Below are 11,561 nucleotides of genomic sequence, written 5' to 3'. Positions count from 1 at the left end.
AAAGTTCTTCCTCCCATTATCTGTGTAGATAATTTCCTCCTCTTTCTTAGTCTTTAATTGACTGTCATCTTCTCTTTAAACCAAGCTTCAATCATCCTATTTATATTTGTAACCCCCATCAACCCCTGGTATGCTTGATTCCCTCTTACCCACTTTTAACTTTCATTTCTCTCACAGCTTTTATCAATTTCCAACAGATCTTGTGATTTACTTATCACATAGTGATTTATTGTTTATTGCCTCTTCCCTTCACTAGAATGTAAGCTTCACAAGGGCAGGAATCTTTGTCTGTTTTATTCATTGATGTATCTTAAAGTCATAGAATAACGACTTTATTATTCTATTCTTACTATGGGCTCAGCCCATAGTAAGTGTTCAATGAATATTTGTTGAATAAAAGGAGAGGAGAAATATGTGAAAAGGAGGGAGAAACAAAAAAAATAGAGTAATATGTTCCTTGTGCTTCAATAATGATGCCCAAAGCTCCTAAAGTGAAAAAAAAAGGGGGGGGGAGAAATGTGGCTTTATTAAGCATATGTGCTAAAATTGCTCATTATGTCACAGTCTGAGCTACTCCTGAAAGCAGAACTTGATATAAAGTCTTGAGCACAGTCTATGGTCCAGGGAGCAGCAGTGAGGGACCAATGAGAGTGAAACAGAGAAACAGGAAAGAACAATACAAAGATGCATTACTGAGTTTGTCACTGCTATAGGAGACTCATGCTTGATCCTCCTGTGACCTTTTGAGGAGCCTTAGGAAATGTCAGAACTGTCCACCGCAGAGACACAAGAGAGACTGATGCACTTTATCCATTAGCTTCTGTCTCCAGTGGTCAAGGATAACTCCACCTCCAGAGCTTGGGTAGAGGTCAAGCTCTTGGCACTAGAGGAAGGAAGCATGATATATGCAGCCCGTGAGGTGAGGTACCACCAGATGACCCCTGTGAGAAGCTTCCTGAACAATGCACAGAGCTAGTCACTGAAGCCTGGATAAGAGGAAAGAGGATATAAAGTGGTTCAGAGGAGTGTCTTATACAGGTGCCCAGCACACACTTGAGGCACTCTTCCTGACCACATTTTGAATCTTTCCTTAGTTCAACCCCTCCCAAATACTTAATGCTTCAATATCTTACATTGGCCCTACCTTGAAACCTACCTCAAGGAAGAGAATGAAAACGAAATTGAGATGTGTATGGTTTCCAAAGGAGAAATAAGGTATGGGGAGGGCCAATCAGAAGATAATTTGCCAGTGGGCTAGAAACACCCTAAAGAAGGCAGCAACTGACCCCAAAATGAACTAAAATGACTGCCACCTTAAATACTCTAAGAGACTCAATCCAGAGATCAATATACCCTTCACCCAGCTTCCCCTAATGGTATCATCTTACATAAGCACAGTGCAATTCTCAAACCCAGGAATGAACATCGATATTATATTATTAGCTAATCTAGTGACCTTATTCAAATCTTACCAGTGTTCCTACTAATAGCCTTTTTCTGGTCCAGGACCCACTTGAGGACCACACTTTGTGTTTAGTTGTCCTGTCTCTTTACTCTCCTCTAGTCTGGGACAGTACCTGAGTCTTTGTCTTTTTTATAACCTTGACACTTTAGAAGGCCACTTCTCTTGTAGAATATCTGGTTGGGTTTGACATTCTCTCATAATCAGACTGAGGTTATGTATTTTGGGCAGGAATACCACAGAAATGAGACTATCCATTTCTCACTGATGTATTCTTAAGGGACTTGAGAAGAAAGCAGAGAAATCAAAACAGGAATGAGGGAAATGTTAAGTTTTTTTTTTAAAGATAAAAAGGTGATGTTTTCAAGAAAGAATAATAGACTGTTGACAGAAAGTAAACGTCTTAGGTCAGTGGGAGTAAGGACACAGTGAAACAGGATCACTCAAACATTGCTGGAGTGAGAATAAATTGGTACAAAAATTTTAGAAAGCATTTTGACAGATATATCACAAATCCTAAAATTTTTTATAAAACCTTTGACACCAAAACTTTACTTCTGAAACTCTATCCTAGGAAATAAGTGGAAACTTTGCTATTTATCAGTGCCATTTAAAATAGCAAGAAAATCAAAGAAAAATAACTGAACATCATTATAGTAAACAATTGGGATTTTTTGCTACACAGTACCTGAACATCCTTCTGATTTAGTAAGGGCAGATCCCAAGAGGCAAAGAATTTAGGGCCCCGATTCCCACTATGGAAGACAATCAAGGCATGTAACAGCAACACAGGCTCGACCAATCAGATACTTACACCTGGAGTTTTGAATACTGAGGGAGGGATGCAAACAACCAGATGCAGTCAGAAATCAGCAACAATTGAGGATGTTTATCCTGTAAATTACTGAATCACAACATCATTTGAATTCATATGTTCACCATGTGTCATATGTAAAAATTAGGATAGTCATTGGGAAGTAATTGGACTTTGAGAACTATCCTTAGGATATATGATGCTATGGACTGAATTGTGTCCCTCTAAAAGTGCTATGTTGAAGCTCCCCAATGTGATGGTATTGGAGACGGGGCCTTTGGGTGGTAATGAAGTTTAGATGAAGCCATGAGAGTGGGACAGTCATCATGGTATTAGTGCCCTCAGAGAGCAATCCCTCTTTCTCTCTCTCTCTCCTTCTCACTCTCTCTCCCCCATGTGTGGACACAGTGAGAAGGCAGCCGTCTATAATCCAGGAAGAGAGCCCTCACCTGGGAACTGTATTAGCCACCACCACCTTGATTTGGATTTCCAAGCCTCCAGAACTGTGAAAAATAAATTCCTGTGATTTAAGCCACTCAGTTGATGGTATTTTGTTTTGTCAGCCCAGGCTGAGTAAAACATATGGGAAGATTTGGAGAACTTTATTTACTTTGAACCTTCAACTGCCACCCTTGTCTGATGGAACTGCCCCTCCTATACTTGAAGACCCTCTAGTAACCTCGTATGAAGAAATTGCTTTGCAAGGAAAAATCAGTTCTCCTTATCCTTCACTTCTCTACACCACTAGTCTGATAACTAGAGTCAGATCCCAGAATGTCTTGGGAACACAATGACAAAGTCAATCACTTGTGGAGAAGGCTTATACACCAATGGAATTGCTGGAATCTACAAAAATCTTGGGAATATGTGTAGAAATGAATTCTAAAGATGCTCAAACAAGTGTACACAGCATGAGTACATTCACCAGAGATTCTGGATTTGATAAACTAATTCAAGTCGCTACAAGTGGGTTTAACTGGTGTTTGGATGATTTTCCCGAAACCTAGACATAACAGTGGACAACACAAAATGAAGTCGGATGCCATAAAAAAAAAAAAAAAAAAAGCACCCTTAAAATAAACAGGAAGAGGGCTTCCCTGGTGGCGCAGTGGTTGAGAGTCCACCTGCAGATGCAGGGGACACGGGTTCGTGCCCTGGTCCGGGAAGATCCCACATGCCGCGGAGCAGCTGGGCCCGTGAGCCATGGCCGCTGAGCCTGCACGTCCGGAGCCTGTGCTCAGCAGCGGGAGAGGCCACAACAGTGAGAGGCCCGCGTACTGCAAAAAAAAAAAAAGAAGAAGAAAAAAATAATAATAAACAGGAAGATATACAAGAGTTCATGAAATAATACTGGAATGGATTAATCATAGGCAACTCATCAACCATCTACCCTCTAACTATGTCCTTCAAGGGGATATGACACTTCATTCACCCAGGACTTGAGAAATACACTGGTGAGAAGAGGGCTAGTATCTGAAAAGCACTTAGGTGGTTTTGCCTAAGGTCAGGACACTGGTGGGAGACACTGCAGTGCAATGGGCTCCCTGACTTCCAAGAGGATGGGAGGATCCTGAGATGACCGAGGCTCTGGGGTGCCACTGAACCGCCCTGCACAGGATGGGAGTGGCTGCCAGAAACAAAAAGGAGGGTCAGGGTGAACATCAGAGTGTTGTCTTGCAGGGCTCTTTGGCAGAGAACACTGACCATGAAGTTCTTAGCACCAAAATATACAAGCAGATGACCAAAGCCCTTCTTGATTTGTATAACTGGCAGGTCTCCAGGCTGGTAAATAAGAGCCTAACCTGAGCATAAAGTATCAACAATCATAATACCTCACAGATGAAGAGCTCCTTAACTGAAGGGGGAGTGGGAGATTTTTTGAGGAGGACTTTGCAACAATACCAGACTTTATTGTGAAACTTCCCCCAGCCTTCAAAGGAGAACAGAAATGTGAGGAGTTCTTACACCTGTTTTCTAAAGTTTCTGGTTCCAGGCTGCCCCCAACACAGTATAAGGCTATTTGGTTATACCACCCACTTCCTGATTATACCCAATCTTGTGAGCAGCATTTCCAAAGATGCACAATGAGAAAGTTATGCCATAATATGGGGGATTCTGTAAATAACATAAGCTAATTAGATCTTTTCTGGCTGGGAAGAAAAAGATTTTGCTCTCAGTGGAAAAGATTTAATTTGTCTTTGGAAACACATCCTGCAACTAAGTGGAAAGGTCTGTCATGCTTGTAAAGATGATGCCAAGTGCACAACGTGTAGCAAGAAACCTCTACAATTTACCCATAACAAAGCAAAGGGAAGACAGGCCTTCTGACTTCTGGAGATCTTTTTTGGCTATACACACACACACACACACACACACACACACACACATGCACACAGAAAACCAGAGAAATGCTGTGCTTCCAGACTAAATATAATAAAAATCCTACTACCAGGAAATTTAAAAAGAAGTTGTTTGCAATTAGCAGTGAGAATCCTCTCAATGTAAAAAGCACATGCCAGTTGACCTACATACCTAACTAAGGTAAGATGGATGAAATTGTGTCTTTACTCTGTGTCAGTCATAAAACTGAAATAGCATAAAATGCACTGCTTGATTGGAAAATGGGAAAATACAAAAAAGACCCCTTGAGAGCCTCATCTGTCAGTCTTTCCTTGTCCTCTGGGAGAGAGAAGTTTAAATTCTCATACAGCTTTTAGAGAATACTTAACAAGTGCAGTCAGAAAATAAAGCAGACGCTGGCGGCAAGGATAATAGTATGAATAAACTGGAATTACTACAGAATTTTGTACTCTGTTTCCACCCATTATTACTTCAATTATTTTAAAAGATGCAGTCCATATAAATTCTCAGGTGCATTCTCAGGCACCTTGCAAGTTGCTGTCTAAAGATAGCACATAACAGGTTAAATCTTGAGAAATTCTTTTTAATTTTACCGATGTTATCGTGCAACCTAATTATAAAATTTCCCCATTTAAGGGGAAAAAAGATTTCAAAAGAAAAAGGAAAGATTTTTAAAGTTCCACGGATTGGAAATAGTTTAGCAGATTTAGGAATAAAAACTGTTAGAAAAATTTTAGTATTATGGTAACTGTGTACACAATGGTGCTAAAGAAAAAGAATTACAGAAGCTGCCAAGGTCATAAAAATTAATTAGACACTTTACTTACATAAGATATTACCTATCTAGGCAGATATGATAAAGAAATTGTTATGGAGTATTGTGTGTGTTTGTGTGTGTTCAAACTCACTGCTCACAGAAAGACAAGCCCATGAAATATACGCACATCACACACATTTTGGGGTTGCATGGTTTTTTTTACTCTCAAGGAAATGCAGCTTTACTGAACTCAGTGCCATGGAGATAGGAAGTAGGTTTCTACTATATCTAGTACGAGCCGGGGGGGAAAAATAGAGAGAGAGGAAGGTGAAAGACTTGAAGAGAAGAAAGTGTAGTTATATGGCAATACCATTCGGCCTCAGAAGCAATGAGCCTATTTCTAAAAAAAAAATAGATTGCTTCTCTTGTGCAAAATCTTAAAGGAGCCTCCTGAATGTTTCTTCCAAGCACATTGTTTCTTTATCACTTTCCCCACAGGAGGTGTATTGGTGGCAATGTAATTGCAATCGTTTTTTCTTCCTATTCATTTCATATTCCCCCCTCCCCCCGCTCCCCCCCCCACCTTCGCCTTCCAAGTCCTAAAGTTGTTCAGGTTAAAATCCCGCCTCATATTTACCAGAGTTCTCGCTTGTGGGCACGTGGATATGTGTTAAATAGGGTGGGAGGGGTGTCGGGAAAATCTAGAAGCCTAGTTGAAATTGCCTCATAGAGACATAATCTTTGACAGGTGACCAAATTGGGTCCTCCTAACCCTGTCTGCCTTGGTGACACACGAGAGCGCCCTGAGGCAGCACTGAGGCTTGTCCAGCGCCAGACAGAGAAGAGATGTGTGCGTGGAACAATGGGCTGGAGCGCTGGTTCTGAACTGCGGGTGACAGGTTGCTGATGGGCTGCAGACTGACATGAGGCTGGAAAAGACGGAGGGGGAACTGCTTACGAGCCATTGTTTGCACCGGAAATGGGTACCCAGTACAGAGACGGGAAGGAAAGGTCAGTGGCGGGAATGCGTGACTGACGAGCGCAAGGAGAGGCCTGTGCAGGCGGCCAGGAGCAGCGGGGCGCTGGCAGCGTGGAGATGCCAGTTCAGCTCCCGCAAAGAGCGGCGCCCCTAGGCCGGGCTCAGGGTTCCCGGACTGGCGCGCAAGCTGGCGTCTCCCCGAATCACCAAGCCAACGTCTGCAGGCCCCGGAGCCCTGTTCAAGGACCCAACGCAGCTCCTGGGTGTTGCTCAGTTTTCGCTGAGAGACCGCAGCGGCCGTGGCGGGGTGTAGGGGGAAATAGCGTTCTGATAACCTGGGTGTCGAGGATTAAGCTGTGGCTGACGCTTCCTGTGGGGGGGGGGGGGAAGGGGGAAGGGGGCTGTGAGGAATCCAGGGACGTGGGTGCGCTCGGGACTCCCAGGAAAGCCCTGCAGGCCCCCCAGATTCAAGCTATAGGTAAAACCTAGAGGGTAAAAGCTAGAGGAAGCTCACGGATGAGGAAAACTGAAATGACTCCGAGGTCTGTTTGAGGGTATTTTAATTTAGATTATGAAAGGAAGAGTCCCTGAGGTCTGAGACCCTCCTTTAAGGGCAAACACCTGAGATACATATCTGAACGGAAGTGTTCACAGTCCAAGGCTGAAACATCAATGGGCATTCAGACTAGATGACCCTGTGTCCTCTACTCCATGTCACACTGTCCCTACATGCTCTTCCACTTGGTTACTTGGCATCTATGAGGGAGTGAAATGGCAAACAGGTCTCCCAACCTTCTCTTTGTGTGTCTGTTCTTGATAGACATCAAAGCCAACATGATTAGAAACAGCCTGACAGCTCTATCAAGACAAAAGGAAACAATTCTTAACGCGCTCAAGGTATTGAAAACAACTCAGCTTGTAAAATAATCTATTTCAGACGCATTCTAGAAAACACAATTTTTTAAAACCACATTATGAGACTATTAGATATCAGCATATATGGAATGAAGGCTGCATTTTAAAAAAGTCCTTTACAAATCCCTTTTCTTCTAAAGCACTCTGAGTCAATTCCATAAAGTTGGCCTGTTACACTTAAATTCTTTCAAATACCAGCACTCTAACAAAGGCTTCTATTGAAGACCTGCATGACTTGTTAAGAACTATCACCATAAAAATATTATCTCGTGGTCTTTGATATTTTCTAAAGTAAAAGAGCAAATAGAATGTAACTCTGGTTTGAGTTTAACTGCATTCCAATCCAATTAGCTTTATAAATTAATAGCTGTTTGTATCTTAACAGTAGGTGATGTTTAATTAGTCAGTTTATTGTTTCCAGTCTTAGTTCAGAATTTCACATTCTGAAGAGTTAGAGTTTTAACTGAGTGTATGAACATTCATCTAGGAAACTGTTTATGCTCAAACTTCTGTCAGAACACTGTGGTACATTAAGATTCCCAGGTGTAACAAAATTACAATATTCTATCTCCAGAATTTATAGTACTTATGGTAGGAACTGCAAACAAGCTGCCTATGGTACTCCAGGCCTGCAGATACATTGTTGTTTATCTTTTCTTCTTTTCTTTAATTTCTTTTCATTTCTTTTCTTTTCATTTCGTTTTCTTTCTTTTTCTCTTTCCAGGACCATATATATATTTTATACACACACACACACACACACACACACACACACACACACACACACACACATATATGTGTGTGTGTGTATCTCCTATATATATATAGGATTACTTGACATCAAACCAAGTAAATTCAGGCAGATCCCATATTCAGAACAGCAGAAGCAGTGGAGTCCCTGTGAATGGACCAGCTGCTCTCCTCTTCTTTTCCATCCTTGCTAGGCCTATGCCATTTACTTGCTTTAACTGTCAGGCCCCTGTGTGTAGTTTTCACATTTGCCACTCCTCAAGGCCTTGCAGTGTTGGTCTGACCTGAAGGCTATATCTTTCTTAGAATTTTCCACATATTTGCAGTAGAGATTCTGTAACTGGGTTGTGCAATAACTCTCTCCCTTTTTCTCACCAAGTGCTCTGGGAATAATATCCGTTCACCAAATATTAGGACATAAAAGGAATTAAGACCAACAGCAGCAAATGCTTTAGTGCCAATAGACATCAAAATATCTACACATGCCTATGATTGGGGCTAAACATTTAAGGGTAGAAGGTGTTATCAAAAGGAAGAAGAGGAAAAAATGACATCTAGAAAAGAAGGCAAAAAATGAGTGAGTGAGAAGGAGAAAGAGAGGAGAAGCAAACTCAAGGAGGGAAAGACACTCCATCCTGGACCTCTGGTAGAGAAACACCTACAGGGCTACCCACAGCTCCTTCAGGGTCAGCTCAGGGGTCCCAATGACACCAGTTATCTACCCAAAATTAAAGCAACACATTAGAATAAAAATGAATAGGGAGGGGGAGGAGAGAGGTTTTTATCTACTAGATAACAAGGTTATGGAATCACTTGGAAATTGAGTAGAGATATCCCATTTGTTCCACACAGATCCATTAAGGAAAAGTAGTTCTCCTGGGCTTCCCTGGTGGCGCAGTGGTTGAGAGTCCCTCAGCCTGCCGATGCAGGGGACGCGGGTTCATGTCCCAGTCCGGGAAGATCCCACATGCCGCGGAGCGGCTGGGCCCATGGGCCATGGCTGCTAAGCCTGTGCGTCCGGAGCCTGTGCTCCGCAACGGGAGAGGCCACAACAGTGAGAGGCCCACATACCGCAAAAAAAAAAAAAAAAAAAATTAAAAATTAAAAAAAATTAAAAAAAAAAAGTAGTTCTCCTGAAATATGTTCATTTCTCTCAGGGTTTTGCTCGTTTGAGTGCTTAAGCCAACCTAAAAGTCAGTAATAGACACCAATCTCATCATCTTCTAAACCAACCACTCTGGCGACAGAAAAAAAGCTAGTTTCATTATTTCAGCTTATTCCCAATATTTAATAATAGAAGATATTTTGAGGGCATTAACAGGGTTACTTGTCAGGAACTACTTTTACATAGGCTAAAAACACGCCAGGAGTGACACTTGAAATTGATCATCCTTTTAGCCATTCTGTCAGGCTTCCGAAAATTAATGAGTGCGCTGCAGAAGGGAAGTGGCTTACCAGAACATCGCACAAATTTGCTGATCTTGACTTGCTGGAATTTTGCTTACCTAATGCAAAGCTGAACACTTCAATTCTCTACAGTGTTTACATTCTACCTAAATCTTCTCTTGGGTTTCCTGCATTCAATGTTGCTTCCTCCTCAGGCAAGTAACAGTGAAATACAAAAGGAAGCCGCAAAAATCACTGTCCTCAGCTGATGGGATGACACAACAGATACTTTTCAGGCTTAAACTACAAAAATCACTGTATTTATATAAAAATCAAGGTTTCAAACGCTGTATGATATTTATTCAACAATACTAATTGGGTGAAGATGATGTTCAGATCACTACTTGAGATGCAGTAAGAAACTTACCTGGGTGAGGAAGTATCTTGAGCAGGAAGGTGATTCTCCCATGGCAAAGTTTAGCTTTTTCACTCTGTAGGAATGACCTCAGCCATTTTTCCAAATACGAAAACTCAACTTCATGCTCTGTGGAAGATACAATATTCTCTGTCCCTAAAATACTATAATTTACTGAATTAAAAAAAAAAAGGAACTAAAAAAATTCAAAGGTAACAAGTGACAATCATTAAGGCATTCTCCAAATTATGACAATTGAATAATAAACATCCCACATATATTTCTCACTTCACTTCCCCTAAAAATCCTAGACCCTGACTAAGCAGTCTTAGCCACAAAGCTGTCTCGGACAACACTGCCGCCTAGTGGGTCTTTGAGGAAACTATCAGATCCCATAGGTCCTTTTTTTTTTTTCTTCTTTCTTGGATCATTCATAAGGGAACTTGGGTAAAAGTTACAATTCCATATATTTCTCTTCCACGCTTATTGTTTACTTTTTAAAAGTTTTTCTGTTTCTCTTAATTTCTCTTTAACTCCCTTTCTCTTTTCTGTTTTGAATTCTTACCAAATTCACATTAAAAAAATTTTAACTTACTTTCTTTTGCTTTCTTTAAACCCTTTTCTCTCTATTGCTTTTGTAAGTCTAAAAAACTTGATAAGAAATCAGCAACTGTTTAGACTTCAATAGAATAATTTTTGCCAACTTCTAAAGCAATTAGAGTTTCAAAGTTATCTTCTGAATATATTTACTAAAGTTGTCTTCTAAGTTTGCTTTCTTCCATACCTCAATTACCACGATATTTTTTAAAAATTAAATACAATTAACACTGCAGTTAAAATCATAAGAGTTTGTGTTAAACTTCGACTCAAATTTCAGCCCAACCACATATTAGCTATGCAAACATGAGAAGCTGCTTAAACCTTCTTGTGCCTCAGTTTCCTCCTCTGTAAAATGATGAAAATCATAGTACTTACAGGAATATTGTGACGTCAATTAATACTTGTAAATGACTTAAAATAGTGCTGGCATAGATAAAGCTCTAATAACTTATTTTATTGTTAATATTGCAATATTATTTTCTGATGCTACTTCTTAATTTTAAATATTTGCACTTAATCCATACTTTGGATTCAATAGATTTTGTAACTTGGCCTGGAGCCATAACTACCACATGTAACATTGTTCCAATTAGAAAATATGTTTATGTTTTTTTACAGTACTCTTAAACTATTAGAAAACATCATAGTTATAAATTAATAGCTATCTGTTCACATTAACTTCACAGCAGCCAATGGATCATTAAGTAGGGGACTGAAAAGGATCTGGTTGTAGAAGAGATTAGAAAAGAATAATTTCCTAAAGTATTTTGTCTGGGTTTTTGGTTAGGATTAGGAATCTTGAGAAGCAGAGAATAGAAAAAGGAAGGATACACTCCAAGTGATGAAAATAGCATATGCAAAATCTTAGTGGAATGAGCAAGTTGAAAGCTTACAATTTAGATAAATCTCTGCTAAATAATAATAATAATATTTTTAAACCACCTTGGCAATTCAGTTCATTTTAATGGCTCTTGATATAGACTCTTTTTCTTACATTCTAGAACATAACACTGCTGTCTTCAAATCCAAACTGTGATCTAGATCCAAATAGGAAAGTGGAATGCACTGTCAACACTCTTTTCCCATTATGGTATTTAAAGTAGATGGAAATTGAACATATTA

This window comes from Lagenorhynchus albirostris, chromosome 8 (assembly GCF_949774975.1).
Source record: "Lagenorhynchus albirostris chromosome 8, mLagAlb1.1, whole genome shotgun sequence".
Lineage (NCBI taxonomy): Eukaryota > Metazoa > Chordata > Mammalia > Artiodactyla > Delphinidae > Lagenorhynchus > Lagenorhynchus albirostris.
Note: the sequence above shows the minus strand (reverse complement) of the source record.